The 22898-nt window shown below is 40.5% G+C and overlaps 1 protein-coding gene across 1 annotated transcript in view; it reads left to right on the forward strand.

Moving 5' to 3' along the window:
- Positions 1-5869: 5869 nt before the first annotated feature.
- LOC107227406 overlaps positions 5870-22898 on the forward strand; it is a 106810-nt gene continuing 89781 nt past the window's right edge. Inside the window, exons 1-2 of the mRNA XM_046734511.1 lie at positions 5870-6939; positions 7074-7332. The gene's annotated coding sequence lies outside the window, so the exon portion shown is untranslated. The remainder of the gene's footprint in view (positions 6940-7073; positions 7333-22898) is intronic.

Consider the following 22898-nt stretch of genomic DNA (forward strand, 5'->3'; position numbering starts at 1 on the left):
AATTTATTTAGCATATATTATTGTCTGTTTGTCGAGGAAACAATACACGGTTTAGTTAGTAATCGTTAACGAATGAAGTGTAATATACACGTATATAAATATTGTGTTGGTTATTTTCTGTAATAAACTTGTTAGCCACGTTTACAAAATTTTTTTATTACACCTTACTAAAGACATTCTTATACTAAATGGTGATAACCAAACCCTTTTCTCGGTCTATTGGAGCGTGAATTTGAATCTCCAACTCAACCGTGCATTCAACCGCCAGGGCTAACCGTTTTTGTCAAATACTTGAATGACTTTTTCAGTTCCTGCAGTCAAGATGTACGCTGGGATTGACATAAAAATGTCTCATATCGTTGTTCAAACGTCAGGATTTTTAACCACGCGCCTTTGAGATGAAATTGACGTTCGTATTTGGATGAATCGTTAGAAAATGTTATGGAATAAAGTTATTTTTGCGAAATTCATAGCCTTGTATAAATTTGGCAGATATTTTAATTCCAAACAAGCCCCGTGGCATGTATTGGCATTGAATAGCTGTTGAAGTTGAGTAAACTAAAACGAATGTTGGAAAGTATTTTTTGCTTGTTTGAGAAGCTGATATTTCTAAGAAGAGAATTGCAGCGTGACCAACTCTATTTTTCAAAACTGTCGGAATTACTTCACATAGTTGACCTTGAATATTTACCATATTATATTGTAGATGGAAAAGCCCGGACAGGTTGAAAGATATTGAACAAAAAATTCCCTCAAACTGTTTACCTTTAATGTGGTAACTTTTACGAGTGATCCGTTTTTAAGCGTGACGACGTGTTAACCTGAGGATAATTCCGAGTATGAATCCTGATAATAAAACGCGCAAACAAGGGCGTAGGTGAATTTGCATCTCTAAGACGCAACCGCGTGCGCCTATATGGACTAATTCGCGTGTAAATATTTACCCGACCAGTTCGAAACAACGTTGCCGGTAAACCGGATTGCAGAGATGTGTCCGGCTTTGTACCTTTTCCCAACGACCGAGTTCAACAAATTCTATATTCTGCATGTAAACGTACGCGCAGTGTTTTTCTGGGGTCAGCATTACGGTACGCTTGCCTTTTTGTCACGATTCTCTTCATACCGACAATTTTCACTTCACGTCTTGACGTTTCACCAGTCGAACACTGCAGAAGTGGTTCTGAATTTCCGATGAAACACCCTGGAGTGGCTAGTTTGCGAAACTCTTCGTTAGGGTCATGTAGTACTTCTACCCTTACCGGCCGGGTAAACTCACCCTTTTTCTTTTTATATTAAACAAATAAAAATGAACTCTACTAACTTGCTATTACGATTTCGTAGAATTCATGTCATTTCTTTATTTCTGCGTCACATGAAGATCGATTTGATTGCTTGTGTTTTTTTTTTTTACTACGTGTTTTAAAATTTGTTGCAAAAATCTCTGAGGAATTTTGTGATTCAGGCTTTTGTGATAAATAACATAGAATTTGAACTATCTGTCAAATTTTTTCTGACGCAAAATATTACAAAATGGCAGATGTAGTCATAATAACGTGAAAGACTTGTTTTTTTGCTGATCGACGTGCTTTTTGAAGTTCCAGTTGTCACACTGAGAAAATTAAATAAGATTATTCGATTATATAAGTTGAATAATTGAAGAAACAATTATGTGGTTAAAGAAAGGCGAAAGAATGACACTTCAACGTTAAAGTTTAATATCGACATGATTGTAGTTTGAACCATATCCATACTGAAATAATCTGATAATCTTTCAGAATTTTCTTTCAGTTTTTACGCTATCATATCTGAAGCCGCTATTTTATAATATTTTTCAATAACAATTTTTTAAAAAATAGTTCAAATTCTACAGTATTGACAGCAAAACCCCGAATCCCAGAATTCCTAACAAATTTTTTCAGAGAAAAAATCTATCAAATGACCACTCACGACGATTATACTTTAACTATTCGTCGTTGAAAGTGACTAAATCGATAAATTAATGATTAGATAATGATTCGGTTATGAAATTAAAATAATCTCGTTGCAGACAAAAAATGGTAAGAACATATTTTCTCTCACGCACCGTGCATCTTCGTTTCAAATGTAACGTACAAATTTCCGATTGTCTTCTCCGAAAGTCCAGGTTGGGTTTGTTACGGACTTCTGCGTGAATACTTCTGTAGAAATAATGCGAAGCTTGGCTTCCGGTTTTAAACTGAACTCACTTTTTCGAGGATTTGACTTTCGTCACGGTTTTTCCTTAAACCTGAGACCACTTAGTGCAGGTAACGTCATCCGAGTAACTATGTATACAACACTAAACACTTCAACAACAGCCTCTCGATTGCCTTCTCAGAATTGAACCAGACACTTGACGTCTGCAGTTCAGGCAAATGGTTCATCACTTCCTCATATTCCGAGTCAATTACATTTGCCAGAACTATACATCGATACTCGCAGCAACGACAAAAATGTTTTTCAAAACGTGTCATCGAGTTTCCGATCCTCGATTGATCGTTTCTTATCAAATTAAGGATGGAATGGTTGGCAAAGACCAAAACGTTGCGAAGAAAAAGAACCTTCAAGATGTAGTGCAAATTCATCTTGCATGACTTTTCTATCAGGATGGGATGTTACCAGAAACTCAAGCACATCATTTTCATCAACACATTGGCTCGATGTAAGTGATTTACTGATCAACACTCAGCGCCAATTTGCGCTCAGGCATGCGGCTGGTAATTGGAAACCCTTTTACACAGCGAACTTGATCCTTTTCGCGCAGTTATCACGATCATATTCTATCGTCCTCAGCGCTGAACCTGTTGCTCGAAATATGAAGAAGCAAAGTACCGTCTCGAAGCATTCGCGTTACGCTCACCCATGCGAACAGGCATTTGTGACGGAAGATAACATGTCGTCGAAATCTGGAGGTGTGGAAAATTGATTTACTGTTTTCGGCTGATGAATCATTGATCTCAACCATAAGTTTCTGCCTGTGGTGGCCATCACATCCACCCCTCGATTCGACGATACAATCGACTCTGTCATCCGAAGGTTGAAAACTGACGTTTCCGGGTTATACGAAGATCGTGAATGGTGTTGAGGTATGGAAAGCGGTAAAATCCGGCAAAACGAGTACCTACGTTTAATTCGAGGAAAAAATCATTCACCTCAAAGTGAAAAAGAATTCGTACACGACGTGAGAACTCGCGAGAGATACGGAACGACGGCAAGTGAGATTAAAGGGGTCGTTTCAAGTCCCGTTTCAATGTTGTGTAAGATTAGAGGAGATTACGTAATAAGTCGACGAAATAGGTAGTCGTAAAAAGAAAGTATTGCTTCTTGGAATTCGTCGACGGGGGGAATGAGATGTATATGAGACGACGAAGCGACGGGCAGAGGAGCGGGTATATCCGAGAACAGATGGACTATCGCCGCGGCTCCTCCCTTATCCAGATTAGGGGCCTTATCTTGGGTAAACAGCGGAGCAGTTGGGACAGTGGTTGAAACTGAGCTGGTCATCGGCGCCTCTCGCACCTTCGCGTCACCGTGCATCGATTGGTCCCTCAGATATCGTCATAGGTATGCATCCAGGCACCGACTGACTATCCCTTGGCATAGTTACGACCCGCGTATTTTCCGAGATCTGTGATGCCGCGTGTAGCACGCGTACGTATATGCAAGTACACACGTGCACGGTCCCATGTGTCGCGGCACTATCGCCATGGATTTACCGTTACGCTGTAAGTCAAGCTCCGTTTTTCTGGGTTATATACATACATTCAAGGAAACGACAAAATGCCACTTTATTAAAATCCAGTTCATTCCAAGCAATCGAGTTTCTTTTTTTTTTTTTTATTTTTATTTCAATTCCATGTTCGACAGCTACTTACATGGAAGGAAATCAGGGCTACGATTGCTCTCCGATTCTGTTCGTTTGTTATCGATCGGGAACAACAAATCCTCGTCATAAGCATTAGTATAAATGCAGTGTGAACTGCTAGCGACGGAATGGTTCGTTGTCTGGTATAGTTTAATGCGTTTGCGTGGCAATACGGGAGCAGCTGTTTGTCAGGGCGACCAACCGTCATAAATTTGGACGACAGTTCGCCGCGTGTATGTAACCTTAAAAATTTGGACAGCTGTCAGTGTTGAACACAACTGCCAGCGATAACTTTCAACATTTTTGAGGTTACGTTTTTGACGGTTGGTCGCCCTGGCAAACAGCTGCTCTCGGATTGTGGCGCATGCGCATTAAATTATAGCAGACGACGGAACGTTCTGTCGTTAGGAATTCACTCTTCATATGAAGATTCTTTGAATCTTCACGCTACAAAAATGTCAGAAGATTTACTTTATTCGTTAATTGGTACTCTTAGATTATTTCGCTGATAGGTTTACCTTCTCAGCTGTTCAAGAACGTGCCTCTGCGTTTATTTCATTGAAGAAATTCTAAAACATATATGTTATAAACGAAACGTCGGAAATTTTTCAATGGCCACCCAAGTTCGAGCCCAACTCGGCATCTACGGCGTAGTGGGATCATTTTAATAGTTTTATGTGTGAGAAGTTTATTCAGCATCTGAAATTGTTGCGGCACCTGCATCGTTCCAAAATAGGAAATTCAACGGAACTCGGAGCGATTTATAGTTATATATATGACGTCAAGAATCATGTTTCAGCGCTTCATTTTATGAATTACGTGGTAACGTGTGCGGTTAATTTTCGAAAGTATTAGCTTCTTGCGTACAAAAAGTTTTTATTAGTCATTCGTTTATGTTTTTTTTAGAACGATTATTTCTCGATCACTAATTTAGAAATTCTCAAAAGTTTGACGAAACTTCGAAAATTGGTAGTAGTATGAAATTCAGGCTGAAAACTAAATGAATAAATAATAAAATACATATTAAAAACGTTTTTTGAGAATGTTATTTTCAAGGTTTTTCTCAAAGCAAATATTATAGTCAACGCTCGAAAAATAAAGCAGACATATCAAGGAACCGATGAAATAATACGTCAAGTATTAGAGTGACGAATCTTCCTATGGATTATATGAACCTATTCCCATCTATGAACGAATGATTTTTTTCAAAGTTGATAACCAAATATTGGCAAAATTCAATTAACCAAAAGAATTAATAACATCCAAATAAAGCAAAATTCTAACCACCGTAAAAATTATCAAGCTTATTAAGGACAACTTAACGACAGCTGTTACAAAGTTGACTGTTTGTAGAGCTATGCGATTGATCGATTAATCGGCCCTTCCAATGAACGGTTTTTCCAATCAATGTATCAATTAGCGCGTTCAATCAATCAATTCCCGATTAACCGATCAATCAGTCTTTCGATCTTTCGTGTCGAATCGACCCCTTTTTCATTCAATGAATTAATCAACCCTCTCAATGAATCGCCCTTCGATTAACCGATGAATCGCTGATTCTTCAGCTTGTACAACAATCGACTCGATCCTTTCCGCCGAAGACATACGAGTACCGATACGAAAATCACCCAATTTTCGTATCAGGGCCAGCTATAAACTGCCCAAAAGCTGGCATCCTCTGATTCGAAAGAATAGAGCGAGGATAAGAAACGCGATGAAAAACACGTTGTTCAAACTGCAAAAGCGCATGGTGTCCGGCTTATTGCGGCTGGCGATCAGCTGATCGACGAGCGAATTCGGAGCGAGAAACGAGGGGCCCGATAGCCGAGCGCGGAAAGTTATCGGAGTCCGTTTCGGGGCCCGGCGACACGCGTCCCCCGTTTGGAGTGGGGCGCGAACGAACGGTGGAGGATCGAGGGATCGCTCGAGCGCTCGTGGCTCTCGGGCGGGTCTCGTGGGCGTCCTCAGCTCGTTGGCCAGGAGTCGCCGCGTGGCTCAGTCTTCGGCTCGCACTGTCCTGTCTGGCCATGCGTCGCGCACAACTGGCGTCCGCCGCACTATCGCCCAAACCGTACCGCCGTAGCAGCAACGCCAAGGAGACGACGAGCACGAGAATCACCGGCAGGATTTTTTCTTGGGTCCAAAAATCGGAATCCAAGGATCGGCCGGGCCCCGAACCCGGACTAACCCCCCGGGCCTTATCCGCCCTCGCCGCTAGTTCAGGGAAGGTGTCGACGGTCCTCGAGGAGCTTGCAACCACCGAAGGCGGTCCAACCCTCGGCGGGATTTCCGGACCCCTGTTCATCCCGGTTTCATGAGTTTTTTCTCACTCGCATCGCGACGCTCGCAGCCCCCGGAGGAGGAGTCAGTGATACAGGATCGAAGTGCATGGGCCCAGTCGATAAGTTACCTTGCGGAACGGTTTTTCGCCGATCGATATCGATCGCGGATCCCTCCCCTCCGCGCTTCAGCCTGAACACTTGCAGTTTCGACCGATTTTTGACATGCATTACGATCGATCCATCAACCAGCTGCTACTCGCCACGCGACTGAACGCCGGTTGAACGAGTGTGTGTTGTGCTTGGTTTAAAAATTCGTCATCGTATAGAACAAATATTTGTTACTCCTTCCCCTTTTTATTATACTTTGTACGTTAATTTTTTTATTTTTTTTCTTCCTTCTCTTCGTTTGTCGCGACGCGTTATCAGACGATCGCATCTCTGCTGCTCTATATCAATATACGGCGGACGATTTATTAATTATCCGACACAGAGTCCAACGAGCTATCAGTGAAATTATATTTGCCACAGTTATGCATTTCGCTGTTACGACGGCGTTGCTATTTTCGAGCACGGAACGTTTCGGAGAACAGGAATAATCAATTCGATTACAGCACACGGTAGATAAATTATCACAATATCGTTGCGACGTTACAATTATGTTCTGTGCAGTTCTACTTGCGACGGTGAAATTCTTCAGCAGTATGGGCTTGCCGTAATCGCGAGTGTGATTTTGATTTATATTGGTATTACGACAAACTGTTTTCGGAACATTTGGTTCGTTTTATTTAATTTATACGTGTGATTCTTTATTTCATCTATTTTTTTTTTTTTTTTTCTACACGCTTCTCTCATCTTTCTTTATCTTACGAAATACGATCCCGGTTTTATGTTCGCTACGCGTTGTTTAGTTTAGTGATACCTAAGTACTAGCGCGAGGAACGCGTCACGTCGCTACAACGCTACGTTCCAAACAATTTGCGCGATCACTGATATTCTTCTTCACTCTGCACCGTGAAAATACGCTCGGTAACTTCGCATTGTGCAGCAGCTTGTGAATTGTTCATTCAGTGTGTGAGTTTCATTTTTTGTGACACGTAATATTGTTCATCCCGTGTTCAAAGGATCGGATGGTGCGGGCTGCCTTCTTTGCCTCAATTTCTCTGAGCGGTAAGTCATTTATACATTATTTTGATCGATCGGTGATCAGCTAGAAGACAAGATTGTGTCGCATATGCTTGTTTCACTGAGCTAATTACCTATTCACATATATTTGGAGCACATTTTGCATCGATTCAGACACTCGTTAGCTGTGCAATATTTTTTTTTCCTCTTCGTTCACCGCAAAAAGTGTCAACAATGAAAATGTTTGCCTAGAATGTTCGCAGAATTTTTGGTAAAATGTAATTATCATTAATGCAAATTATTTCCAGTGCATAATTAACGGTAAAAGATTTATTTTTTACTAGGGCTCTGTGTCAGTTTATCTTAAATTTACATCTCAAATATTACTAACTATATCGATAAAAAAAAGTTTTCAGCCAAGAAAGTATATTTTTACTTCAGAGTTGTACTTAATGTGATGATTTAATCTTTTGAAACGTGTGAAAAATGAATCGGTTTCCAAGTTTATTTTTCGATTATTCACGTAACGGCTTGAGTAGCAAGTCTTTGGGTATAATTTCAACCTCACCTTCTCACTCTTAATTAAAAAGTCACCGGAGTCAGTTTTTTGTCGCGCAATCGTACGGCTCATCTCTTCAAGGATTAATTAAATTTATGTCGGTGTAATTAGCTGTTTATTCTAATCGTTTGACAGCTGGTTATAATATAAATACGAATTGGAATTTAACACGCAACTTTGAATAGCTGTAACGACCGCGAATATCTTTTGCAATTTTCCTGTTTCCGTTTCTGAAAAATATCATTATTATAGTTGAATTATAACAAAAAAGAGGAACTTCAGTTATTGTGATTGAGAAAAGTCACATGTTTTCGCAAATTAAAAAATTGACAACTATTCTGGTAAACAAATTGTATTTTTTTCTAGGATTAAAATGAAATTTCATTACAATTGTATCGGTAATTGGTAAAATATTTCAATAAATTCACGCTCATGTATATTTAAAGGATCAAACGTTGACACTTATTGTTGTTCATTTTTCGCTCAAACTGTCGAAAATATTTGAAACTACCTCACTTTGTAAACATCACAAATATGACTCGATCTGTCAACTCGCTCGTATTGTTTTGTTCGTAAAAGTGACGGTACGATTCAAGATAATGCGTTTAAAGCACACTGTTAAAAATGATTGTGAATATGCTACACATTTACTGCACAAAAGAGGTGTAAATTTACAAATTCAATGCAGCGACGTAAATTACTATGCATTTGTCTGAAATTTACAATGAAAATTTTTGATTTTACTAAATTTGACAGGAAAAACACAAAAAATTAATTTGATTTCACTAAATTTTGTAGTAAATTTATTGTGTTCGTAAATTGAATACACGGTAAATGTATGGTGAATTCACTGTTCCGTATCGGAATAAAATTTCTAATACAGTGTAAGAAGTTCCATACAGAAATTTTTAACAGTGTACCACGCATTATGTACTTGAAAGCTTACAAACAAAAAAACGTCCCGAATTTCCCCAGGGTGGTAAAAATAGGAAATCCCAACATTGTCATGGTCAACATGTTACTTGAAAATTTGTACTCGAATAAAAAAGAATCGGACAACGACGAATCATCGAGTCGATGCAAAGTGGCCCGTATATATTTTCAGGCAGCTCGAATAACAGAAATGAAATCTCAAATTTAAGTTCACAGTACGACGTATGCATACAAGTTTGTATATTGCTCGAATTGTCGAACATTAAAATGCGACACGTGACAGTCGACGACACAACATTCCGCTGCGGTTTCACCAGAATCTAAAACTGTTACACAGCTGTATTCCTAAGGTTATGACACTTATACACAGAGACCTTGCCGAATGTATGGTAATGAGAAAATTAATGCGAAATTTGTTATTATTCGCACATCCGTTGAATATCTTAAGATCAGGTTTCACGACCCTGGTCGAAAGGGTAATTTGAAAAATCTCACCTCTGACGACTTCGTCACGGCCAATATCGCCGGTCCATATAATTTGCGAATTTTCGTGTATTCCTTTGACGAGCTGAGGGGGATGGGTGCGAACTCCAAAACGACCCGCTCTAAAAGGCATGAAAATCCCCGCGGGCCGATGCAAGCTAATTGCACGCTTGCCGGCTGACAGTTTGCGGGGTATTCGCTAACGGAGCTGAACGTGTCGGTGCGGCCGATTTTATTTTTATTTTCGCTCTTTCCTCTCCTTAACCACCGCCGCAAGAGTGCTCGTGCAAAACGAGCATTTATCCTCGTTGCATATTAATACAGAATTATTTATACAAATCAGCGACCATAAAATCTGTCACACATTAATTATATATCTTGTATAATATAAGTACGTAGTCGTTTTGAATTTTCCGTAACTCTTATCCTACTAAATTTCGCGAGAGCGCAACTGGAATGCGGATTAGACAGATAAGAGCCGAGATAGAAAACCAGGAACTTGTGGTGATTTTCAACAGAATTATAATATAAGTAGATAAATTACTGGTTCACTTAGCGATCGGAATTGCTATGGTGAAAATTTTCCACGTTCATTTCAGGCGTTACAAAGTTTTGCAAATTCCGAATGAAACGATTGTTTGGAACAGATAATTGCAGACCTAGGTTTTTATCAGCGTGATATTTCGTCTTCGTCGATCTATTTTGTTACCTCAACTGAAAGAAATTCCGTAGATCAATTATAGCGGTATCATTACGTGTGATTTATTATCCGAACCAGTTAATTCCAAATTGACTCAATTAAACGTTCTCTTTACCAAACGATTAATACTTACAGACAATAATCGGCGGTTTTTAAACCAATTCCATTATTTATCCGGTTAGACGAATTCCGATTGGATTAATCGAGATTGGTACTTCAACGGATGAAGAATGCAGTCGGTTGAAAGGACGGCAACAAGAGTACAATTACTTGCTGACTTTTCTTTTACTGACACGGTTTTTGGAGACGTCGGAAGATAATCAAATGTTCGTGACTACGATTCCCCCACACGGATGTGAACATTCAGTGAAAATTACAAGTTATCGGAAGTATAATATTCAAAAGTCAAATCGAAATCTTCGGTACAACTCTAATTATAAAAAAGCGTGCTATCCGTAACGAAAAAAGGCTGGAATACGTGAAAAAATTGAAACTACCGAAAAATTATTTGATTTTCAATGGAATCCTTTCCCCGTATTTGGTAAATGCGAACCGTTCCCGAATATAATACGACACTCGAAGAAGTGAAAACGTTTTTCCGTTTTCTTTTCCATATAATATTTACGATATATTATCTCCTCCTTCCGATGTATTCACGCGTATTATGGGCACGGAGCCAACAAGATCAATATTTATGTCTATTTAAATACCGGTGTTGCGCAGAGCTGATATGTATCGTATTATATGCACACACAGATACGCGCACACCTCGAAGAATTGACAATCTCTATTGCATTTGGTAATACCGCGTAGCGTACGAGTTTTAACGTCGAAGGAGATCCGCGGCTCTCGAGGTCCTGATCAGCTAAGCAAACACCGCGAGGTTCTCACCTTTATCGTGATAATGGCTGTAATTTTGGCAGCTCGTCGCGATGTGTAAACGCAGATTGTTCGACCCCCGTTGATTGCATGGTGCGAAGCATGAGGCCGACGATTTATTACTCAAACCTGCAGTATGTACGCGTATTTTACACACACACACGTATGCGCAGGTATGCGTTCGAGGCTGTTGTTGCGCCTCCTCGCCGGTTAACTGATGGGGCTCCGCGGACTTTCGTTGAATAAACAATAAATATATTCTCGCCTCCTCGGAGAATTACCTAGTGGCCTATACACCGCGTGGCTCTCTACCCGTGATTACATCCTGCAACGGGGTTAAAAAGGGGGTTCGGATTCTTGCCCCCACGTATTATTTACTTCCTTCGACCTTTTTCCCTTCGCTCCGTTCTCCCTCCCTCCCAACTTACCGTTCTCACCCGACCTCACGTAAGCTCCTCCATGCACAAGGAAGCGCCTCCGCAGTTATGAACCTCTTTGGAAATTTCTGCGTGCATGCAACGCGCGTCGTAATATACATATATACATGTAACGCCGTGTCTATCTCAGCGTAGGGAAAGTGAGAATTTTTATTATTTTTCTCTTCAATCGTCGAGGGGTTAATTATTCTCAAAGTCCGGTTTACACTGGCGCTCCTCGAGTCCCATGGGATACTCGTAAAGCTCTGCGGATCCTTGCGAAGTCTTTGCAAATACCTTGAACAGCACAAATTTATGTGAATTATTGTTAATTTTACACGTTACGTCTCTGGAACTTTTATTAATATCGTTTAAACTCCTCGTGATATCCATAAATTCTGACAATTCAATCCAACGATGTCTTCGAAATCTGAGAAATACCATCAAGTTCCGCAAAGTCTTGTTGGATTCCACCTGACAAAATCTGTAAAGTCTTCAAAGCCTTGCGAGGTCCTGTCAAGTTTGAATTTCTCTGTTTTTTAGGAATCGTTTGAAGTAGAACTTGAAATGTCGTAAAACCGTCATTATTTCAGACCTTTTGTTTCGTCCATTTCATTTTCCGTCTAGTTATCCAGTATCCTCAACCTTGATGGAACAGGCGTTATATAAATTTCTTTGATACGTAAGAGGACGATGCTAATTCATTTGGCATTTGGAGAGAGTAAATTAGTCTAAAGTCAAGTTTAGTTCACGTTGACGTGTTTATGCTCCCGACATCCAGCTTCAAAGTTATATTCTCCACATTCGATTCTCAGCCCCGATGCTGCTGCTGGAGCATCTGCCACCGGGTTGTTTCCATTTCCCTCCTGTTCCATTAAAAATCTTTTAATTTTTTTACGTATTATTTGTTAGGAAACGGCGAACGGCGACTGCTAATGGTTACAAGTCTTAATTGTAACATGTGCCAAAACTCAGAGCCATGGAAATCCGTGTGGAAGGCTTTTTCTTCTCGGATTATGAAAATCTTTGAGAAGGTGTAAAAAATTCGATGGACTCTGAGCACCGAGAAACGTGCGAACGTGTAGCCATGGACACTTTGACGAGAGTGAGACGGTACATCGGCGATGCTTTTTAACCCATGAGTGACGTTCAGGGCGCCGGGCGATCATGGAGCGGATCACTCGTCAGCTGGCTAAAAAGCGGTGCAACGATAAGATTGACACGTATTGTTTATTGTTGATGAAACATGGTTGGGGAATAGGTGAAAATATTCCGTCTGTCGTAATTGTAAAGAAATAAACACGCGGGGCTAGAGCGTTAGGAGAGTAGCCTAGCCAGCGGGCTTAAATGGCGTCGTCAATCCGGGAGCTGCGTGTATAAAGTATACACACAGTCCAGGCCAACTGAGAGCCGAAGGATGGAAGAGACACTGGATAAACAGACGCCTCTAATCACTTACCGTGAGCACGAAAATAAATTGAGTTGTTGGGGAGAGCCGACGACCCGTGACCCTCTTCGACGGGAACTTCATCAATAATATTTTAACAGTATCGGAACGAACCAGCTCTCGACGATGAACGTAACCAAGCTTCGTTCGAAGTCTGAGGGCTTTTTACCGCTGCGATTTAACTCAAGGACCATCAAAGAAACTCCCATATTTCAACCCCGAATCGGTAGGTCACTGCTTTGGAATTTGGGACACGAAAAATTAATTCTTTCCACGCGCGTTAAGTATTTGGACAATTGGACACAAAAAAGTTTGGAGAAAAATATGCTGAGAAATGAATATGCTATTCATGACACATGTTTCCAAGTTGAAGACGAATCTGTAAGAGGCCGCACTTACGCCTCGCGATCCTGCATAAAAATACCGACCACGAATAAATTTCAATCCAAAATGATGAAGGTTTGCTTTTAATTATACACAAGATTTGGTAATTCGTGATACTTGCCATCGCCAACACTTCGTTCGTGTATTTATTGGAAAAATACACACTAATGATAACACGGGTCAATAAAATTTTTGTTTTTTTTCTCGAGTCTATATTTAAATAAATAAATTCTGATTCTGAACATCGAATAATAACCTAATTATTCATTTACTGCTTATAAAGTTTGATTTTGTTGTTTTTTTATGTTGATAAATAACACCGGTCAACACGAATTTTGAGTCTGGGTTCTACATGTCAAATTTTAATTTCTTAGATGTAGCTAATAAGAGAGAAAGTAGTTTTATTATATAGGGTTTACTTTTGTAGAAACCAGATCAATATTTTGGATTGTATGAAAAATTACCTATTTTTTCAAACACTTGATTATAAATAACAGTTAAACAAACTTGTCGTTTCTACAAAAGCAAACTTTATCTTGTTCGATAAAGACAAAACTATTTACGTGGAAAAAATGAAAATTTGGTATCTAGAATCCGAACTCAAAAATCGTGGTATGGTGTACCAGTGTCTGTTGGGTAATTTTGAATTGATCCGTAGAATCGGTATGGCTTTGCGTCCCTGTTAATTCCCATTTCTAACTGTTTGCACAGAAATATTGATGGTTAATACACGAGCTCAATTACATGTTTTTTATTTCCTCAATTGCTCATGAATGGGTTTTGTCCAGTGTACCTATACCTACACTCTAACGGACTTGGCGTGGCTATTAGTTATATTCAAGGAAACACGGTACATTTTCAAATCAGGAAATTTTGTCTTATCGAGATACTATTTAGCGGGCCACTGTGTTTAAAGTAGTATGAGAAAATTTTTATGAGAAAGTAAATACTCGTCTCGTTTTTATTTCAAATTCAATTATATTGCAGATTATGTACCGCGAATCGTTATGGTATATAAAGATAAATGTATATATGAGCTTGTGACGCAAGATGACGTAATTATGTTGATATTTGTTGCCGTTCCCAGACCACTCGTGAATATTCTATGAACATATCAACATTCGCGAGTAATATGTATACACAGATAGGCATAGTAACGACGAAGAAAGAAGAACTGAAGAATTTGGAGAATGAACTCGAGTGCGAATGCTCGCCAAATAAGGTATAATAAGTTGTGCGGGAGGTTCGTCGAATATAAATACTCTTAAAAGTTCGTTAAGTACTCCAATATTTGCGCATTCCCCGACTAATACAAGTAATGCGGAACCGGCTTCATAATATTCACAATATTCACATGATACGTTCGTGTAATCAAACACGAAGAGACCGTTCAGCGATGCATAAGTTGTTTTCGGTCATTAATTTCAAAAATATTCAAGAAATCGGTATCTCTTCCTCGACGCAAAAAATCTCTCGAATTCTTCATCAACGCAACTCGACAGTAGCAATTACAGACGAGATGGATATGTGTCCTTCAGCTATAGCCAACTAGGCTAAGTGAGTGTCAGGAGTCGGCAAACTCTGTACAAACTTTGCCATTCTCAAATATCTGATAGACTTTTGACCTTGCTTGATACTTCTGTAGAAGTAATCGGTCATTCAAAATCAGCGCAGTTCTACCTGCCAAGAAACTTTCACAGCGTGCATTGCCATCGTGTGAATTAAGCATTGATTCTTCAGCCTCGTCGACTTCATCAAATCTTGCAATCTTCAAACCGTGGATTGTAGAGTACCTCTTGGTACATTGGATCAATTTTGACACTTGACAGTTTTTCGATATTATTCGTTTTTTATATACTATTGATTTCACTCCAGGTCCAGATTTTTATAGGGTCGTTGTCTTTGTGGTTGACGAGTACTGGATTCACTGTTATTAATCTTTCAGTGACGTTCGTCAAGTGTATTCTTTGCCTATGTACCTCGTGAATTGTTCTCGGATAACTCGCCGCATAAGGATACCATGAAAATTCAACCTCATCCTTTGAAATTATTATGGGACGAATATCGTGGTTTCTCATCAGCTTATGCGCATACTGCCATGCTTACCACATCGTTACCACATAACGTGTCCGTCTTTGAGTCAAGCTGTTTTCTAACACATGAGTAACACCGTATCGAAACCATGTAACTCGTGTCAGAACCATGCCCAAATTTCATTAAAACAAGATAACAGCGCGTGAGTGATATATTTCTACAGTGTAAGCCGTGGAATAAAACGTTGTGTTGGACGGTTTTTTTTCCCATCTCATTTCTCCGTGAAACAGGTATTGTAATTCATTTTCTCGTGTTCAAGAGAATTTCGTGCTTCAGGACATAAATAGTCGCTTCATACCGACCGCGTCCTCATGTCTATCCTTTTCATGTTGCGTGCAGACGCATGATTTGAACAGCTTTAATTCATCCGATGAATTACACGGTTATCGTGTTTAAACTGCTGCAGTTGCATCGCAGTACCAGAAGACGAAACCTTCCAAGCTTTACGTACCGGTCGTTCTAAAATCGGTCACGTACTCGATCGTGCGTGTCACGTCTGTGAGACGAACTCTGACCGAGGTAAGAACAAATAAGTTTAACCGTTCGCATCACGCGCAACCGAATTTGACGAAGTACGATGATTGTGGGAACAGCGCCACAGTATGATCCGAGTAAATATGCGTAGATAAAATTTTACTCACAATCAGTTTCACTCTCGTTCAGCGTTTCCGAGACATGTTCGGGGCATTAAAAAAATCGAAATGAGGAGAAAGGTAGCGACCGGATAACACGTTAAATCAGGACACAACATCGCGCAACATTCGCAAATGTTGAGTTGCGACATTCAATTTCCAAGCCTGCAAATCGAAGAGAGAGCACATAATTATAAGATTAATGAGCCTCGGCGAAACTGGGCGTAGTTTTCTCACAAGAGTCAACTTTGATAGATAAACGCGCAAATGAGCTGGGGACCAATGGATTTCTAATGTAACAGGTTCCCACTCAGTGAAAAGCTTCCTTCAATGGTAGTTTCTCATCTTCGTAGAATCATTACGGCATTGACTCGAACCAACCGCAGGTTGTGGCACGGTGCGATTAATTAGACTGATGAAAAGTCCTTCGAAAAGGACTTCTCTGGGAGATGAAGAAAAGAGCACAAAGTGCTCGAATCCCTTCAGGAACATTATAACTTCGGTAGTGATGGAGGTGGCTAGTTTTATGCTGCATATTTTGTGACCAAAATGCTTTGAAGAATGGGGAAAAACCACTCAAGTGTTGATTGTTGCAACGGATAAAGGAGACAGACAAAGTACCCGAATCTTTTGGGTAATACTCCGATGGTGATACAGTGGTGGCTATTTTTATGGTCGAAACTATCTAGCTTTCTAAAATCACAGAATCATGAAATCGCGTGTGGCCCGAAATAGACGGTATTTAGACGAGGCCCTGTGGCCAAAGAGTGTACTGCCACCACCTCCGTAGCCACCCCTACGCCAAGTGCGGAGGTGTAGAGGGTTCTGTTATGTTTCAAATCCCGCGTGATCTTTGCGCGGCCGTCTCTCTGTGTAAACACCGTCGGAAATACACTCACCACGCTCCTGGCTCCCTCGGGTCCATTCAGAGCGCGTGGTTAGTTTCATTCACGGGTGCCCCCACCCCGAGATCACTCTATACTACGCTATGATATTTCCAGAAACATCGACGCCTCGTGGAAAGATGAAATGGGTACCTCGTATTTCCATCATCCTCCCTCGTATCGGTACAGAGAAACTTGCAGTGCCATTCACCATTCCTCCAACGATTTCCAATCCACGCCGGTGATTCATGGTAGAATTTTTACTTTTGAAAGGTATCGGCAACAGTCTTTGATCAGTTCACCACTAATTTGGTGTCGTTGACGATACGAAATCCACATTATCAGTTTTCATGTGGAATTGAGTCACTTTTAGTTCCATTCTTCAGGGTATCATACGAAAGTGTCTGTACTGTCGGAGTTTCGAAACATTTTAGACACACACATCTGACTGATAATATTTATCAATCACGTTTTGTTTACAGACTTATCGGTTCTTCGTGATTCGCATTCGCTACGAACTGAGAATAAAGTTCCGTGAAACGGCCGAGATTGAGAACTCGGTCGCTTTCCTTGGTTGGATAAAAACAATTGCCTGGTCCTTTCCAATTTAGAATGGAATATAAATATCTCAGGTATCTATTTCTGCGTATCATGGGTAGTTCACGGTTCAACTGCATAATTATAAACCATGAACACAGACAATTTTTCAATATAAATAGTAAAATGGTTTGTTTCTCGTGAAAAATCAATTCATAATCCTCGATATTGGTGAATGCTATTGCGATGAACGTAGAGTAAATTTCAGGTCATTCCAAAGAGTAAGTTTTTGTTTTTAGTCTTGATTACAATTATATCCAGGGTAGACCTCAATGACTCATCCCATGACTATTGAAACATGAAAAAACTTCTGTCTAGTGGATTATTTCCGTGAATTTCGCTTCGGTATTTGATGCTGGTGTAAACAGAAGCAGACGGAGAATGTATTTTGTGGGTTCTAGTGAAACTCGAGGTGCGAAACACTCGCGTGACTAAATGAGCGTCGCTTCGATCCTGAGAAGGTCTCCTGGTAGAAACAATAGAAGGGAACCTCCCGTGGCTCGGACCTTTACCCACATGTAGGTCGGCTGAGGTCCACATGGAGCATTACCGCAAGTACCCAACATGTTTTTCGTATTTGGGTTTCGTTACGACCATTGGGCGATAGCCATTGACGTATAGTTATAAAGAGAATTATTGGTACCGAGGCAGTTAGTCAGGTAGGTAGATAGGTAGGTATGTATGCCTAGGCACGAAGTGACGGCTTTACACTTATGTCATAGTATGACTTCGGGTGGCACGGACAAAATATTCGTGCGTCAGTGCTCTCTGTTGAACGGATGGGAGGCTGGAATTCTGTCCCCAGGGCTTAGGATCAATATTGTCATTTATATGATGTATTTTTTTTTTTTTTTACACTTCTAAGACGGTATGTACTTACTCGGCTGCTGCTTGTGTACGCGAGCTATGTTTAAAAATAAAATTCTTCGTAAACTCATCTGATTTCTTATGCGTGACGAATGGGTTTCTCAGCGCTGAAAGAAGGCGCCTTTTTTTTCTGGAAACTCAACGCTCGTTTTTTAGGCAATGAATCTACTGATCCCAGTGTTGTGTCCCACCGTGAGGCATTTGAAGCGTTACAAATTAGTGTGTCGTAAATCCTTCCGAGGTATTGAAAAAATACGTTAAATGAAAAATCAATGGCTTCGGGGGATGCGCATATGGTAGTTGGCCTGTTTCTACACATTAGGAACCAACATTTTCTCACGGATTATCGTAGGCTTCGATTAACAAATTGAACGTTCAAACTTCACGTTTGTTTACGCTTGCTTATTCATTGTACTTTCATGAAAAAAACATTTCGCTTCCAAGAACTTTTACCTGCCTACTTTCACGCTGAAATTTCACTAATCAACAATAACTTTAGTATTCCGTACATCGCTTACTGCATCCGAAAAAATAACATTTAATCCGGATTGTTCCAAATCTCGCAATATTGAGTCACCGTAATCTTGCACAAGCTGCTTCACTTGATTATTTGTCTGACGGAACGGATAGGCAGACACTTGTAGCGATTGAATCACACTTTATAGCTTCCAGGCATTCTGGACAAAGAAGAAATGCAGTCGATCGCTGCTTCCATAGGAAAATCAAACCATTTTTCCTAATGTTTTACGGCTTGGCGTTAATTTTTTAAGCTTGTGTGTTCCGTTTCATGATGGCACGCACCACGTACAGGGTACAAAGTGGAGTTTCGATAAATCCATCACCATTGACAGAAATAGCCTCGATAAATGTCAGGGTGATTAAATTCGAGGATAATTACGATCGAGGGTTGGACACTGACTTCGTTAGAATTGGTCGTTTCGTAAAACGCGTTTTGTTTGGGTTGGATATCGCTTGGCCCCTGACAATGAGTCAGAGACGAGAGTTCTCCGACGTTTCCTCACGCAGAACCCTCTTGGAAGCGCCTCCCAAGTTGTTCCCCGTTGCGCTTTGTAGAAAACAAATTGTGCAATTCGCATTTCGTGTAGCAGGCACACGCTGGCTGTGATTAAAGAGTGACCGTTTATAAACAGGTCAAATTTATTTTCAGTTTAGAGTCGACTGTGCATAGTTTTTAATACCTTCGATCGGCGTGCTCGGCTCTGAAGATTTATGACTGCCTAATTGAGGAAGTCGTACGTGTTTTATGAGTTATACGTGATCGTGCCATGATTGCTTCACCAAAACGCCTATAGTATAATCTTCTTATCGACAATTGTAACACCAAGCATGCGACACCTACTTCAAATAGACATTTATCGCACATGGCGCTATCGGCCATCGATGAACAGTACTCGACCTGACCAAAATAAACTTATCAAACGATATCACTACTGTGACGTACCTTTTGCGTCACGTGACGGGGAGATTGGATTCATGGCCATCCTCAGTGAAACGCAAATAGGTACTGAAATTCTCAGGGAGGAAAAATCGGGCTGTCCTCAAACTTTTCACTTATAGTTCAATCTGCTTGCGCGCGGCTGAGTTTATTCTAAGAACCGTGAAACCAGCAGGACTCGATTTATCTATCGAAAATTTGAAACGGCAGGGTTTCATTTGAGTCCGAAAATATGTTGCTCGTTTATTAAAAAGCGCAAAACCGTGTTCTAAATATCGCCCACACAACCGCCAGAACATGGTCAGCATGACAAAAATTCTAATAAATATCATTCGTGGAGAGAATTAACGTGTGCACACTCTATGCTTTGAAATTTATAACTCGACACCTGAAACTCATTACGGTTTCGCAACACGTTGGGATGAATTGTGTAGTGGGTAATATTTGGAACACAATGTCGCATTCAGCCACAGTAGTCATAGTGAAAGCCGGAAATCTGATCACACGAGTGATCATTGTCAGATGAAATAAACCTACCAAATTTTATATGAGTCATAAAATGACCAAAAAAATGGCTGTTCGTCATAGCCGTAGATCAAATGTTTCATGGTCTACACATTTGTAATGCCAGTTAACCAATGGTTTCAATTGCTCCTAGACGTCAAAGATCGAAACAGAGAATTGTCGATGACAAAATAGTGCTCAGTACTTTGACTTAAGGTTATATTGTCAGATCCAAGATGTTTTCGGGTTGAAAACTTGGCTTCTGCATTTTGTTGCCAGAGTATTCATCTTCGAAAGCATAATGTTGTGGAGTCGTGGACTGAACTTGGACCTCTGTTCCTGCTGTTCGAGGTTTTTCTTCAAAATTGACGTGAAAAGTATACTCAATATTGAGATTGGTGGAACATCTGCCTTTTTTCCGCTCTCTGCAGTAGCTGCAGTCGGATCTCAGCAAAGCGATGTCGTGTCGGGACGCACCGCTACTTTGTTTACACTTTCTCTCTGAAGCTGCGCGACGGATAACATCTTTGCGGACACGTTTCACGGTGCACTTTACACAAAAAAAGTGACAAAACAAAAAAAAAAAAAAAAATGTTGGGAATTTGAGACCTTCTTTGATAACTTGGAACTCGAATTCGTAGTCCTATGGAATCGAGAACTTTCAACCCAAGTAACTGTTTCACTGTTGGCTGAAAAATATGTACCTTCCAGGAGTGCTTTGGTCACACACAATTGTTCTCGGTTCTTCGGGTTATCCACCTTCGTCCTGTGTCCAGTTATTCGAAAACCAGCCAAGAAAATTTCTCAACTCCGCGGCATGACGTCCCTCGTGGCGCCATGAATATCAATTTTCTTTGTCTTCTGGTCCAATAGAGTTTGAGCACTTCGTGCGGTACAACAAAGGCCCCATTTCTGGACCTTTAACGTCTGTATACAAAGAGTACTGGACATATAATATCCGTCAACAGAATCATGTTTCTCTGAAAGTAAACAGGACGAGTACAATTTCGTATGATTATCGTAAATGTTCGTAATCGGGGTGACTGAGTTATCGGTTCATCTTCATTCGTTGCTTTATCGGACTACCGGATAGTTAGCGATCGTCTTCGGGATACTCAAAAACAATTTCGCAATACATTATCTGAAGAATCTTTATGGAAAACATTTTCAGCGTCACACATTCCAATTGCCACAGTTGTCAATGAACCACCAGCACGCATGTTTCTCAATCTTTCTCTCTCTCGCGTATCAAAGCTCGCGCCGTTGAGTTTCAAGACTAATGAAACAATGAACAGAATTATTAATTACCTACCTCAAAGGTGGAGCCGGTTTGTGAGCATGTGAAGATGTAATCGGTACTTGATTATCCAGAACTTCATCGATTCGAAACGAGATTGGGCTTGTACAGTCGACAGAATCTTGGTGGGTGGTCATGAGTGCTGTACTATCTCACAAGATCTACCTCATTATTTTGAATTAAAGACACTTAATTACGGTAGTCGCTTTATCGGCTCGTATGATTTTCGGTGCAGGTCATAATTCACGCCCACGTGAGTTGCGGCTCTACTATATACGCATGGATTACAGTCTCCCTCTGCACAAGGCGTGCGTGTGTACAAAATCCGAAATGCTACCAGGTCCTCTTCTTCCTAGAACTAGACTTCGGTCGATACCTTCCCTCCGTTTTTTCCCACGAGTTGTTAAACGAGACTCTCAAGTGCATTTCGTCTGCAATCGGTGGGCATTAAATTCCGGACAGTTCTTCGATTTTCCATGTTTCATCGTAAAGTGAATATCAACATCGCCATCATCCGCTGCTGAACGTGGCTCTCGCAAGCTGGTTAAGGATGTGCTGGCTTGTGGATCGAAATCGTACTAGGTCAACGACAATTATACCAATTGTTCTCACTTTTAATTTGGACATCTGTATCAGATTTGAAAGCGATTGTCTGAACTGTAACCGAGTTATTTTTCTTTCAATTTTGTATCGATATCACGCTGCGCTAGTCCGAGGTGGCATTCGCTTGTGAAATCGCAAGCCATTTGGAAGGCAGTCAATTTGAAATCACTCTAAATCACGTGTAATCGTGTGGAATCACGTGTAATCGATTGAAATTGCGTGAAATCGGAGGTGTATTCACATGTTGAACTCGCAAATTACTTTGGAAAGCAGTTAGTTAGAAATCGCTTCAAATGATTTCAAACCATTTGACATCGCCTGAAGTCGTATGCGATTTCTTGAAATCACGAGAAGCCACACGTGTATTTACCTGTTGAAATTCCAAACGACTTCGAAAAGTAGTTACTTTAAAATCGCTTGAAATCGCATGAAATCGCTTTCCACCCGATCTGTGATTGATCCTTATGGAAAAACTTTCAGACTCAAAGTAAAATGACGGAAAATGAGAAGTAAAGTAACTCCAGTATGATTCAGAAAATCACTTTTAAATTTTACAAGTATGCTTAAAATCAAAGTAAAAACAATCTGTAAATCCTCCAGCCTTCTAATTACAACAAGTCGTCGATGACCAACCGAGAATGGTATACGCACTCGAGCTAACGAGAGATGATCCGCGATGCATAACCAGTCCGAAGAACAAGGCCTTGTACGGAGGAAGAAGCCTCGTAAACTCGCCGCAGACGTATCTATAATAATCACCCTTCGGCCGTTACGGTTGCCCCGTATTTTCCCTCTATCTTAACGCCCGAGTCAATGAGCCCCGCCCTATCGTTGTTTTGCACTTCAAATGGCTTTTAGTTTACGCCGTTTTTTCCC

The sequence above is a fragment of the Neodiprion lecontei genome, chromosome 3 (assembly GCF_021901455.1).
Source record: "Neodiprion lecontei isolate iyNeoLeco1 chromosome 3, iyNeoLeco1.1, whole genome shotgun sequence".
NCBI lineage: Eukaryota > Metazoa > Arthropoda > Insecta > Hymenoptera > Diprionidae > Neodiprion > Neodiprion lecontei.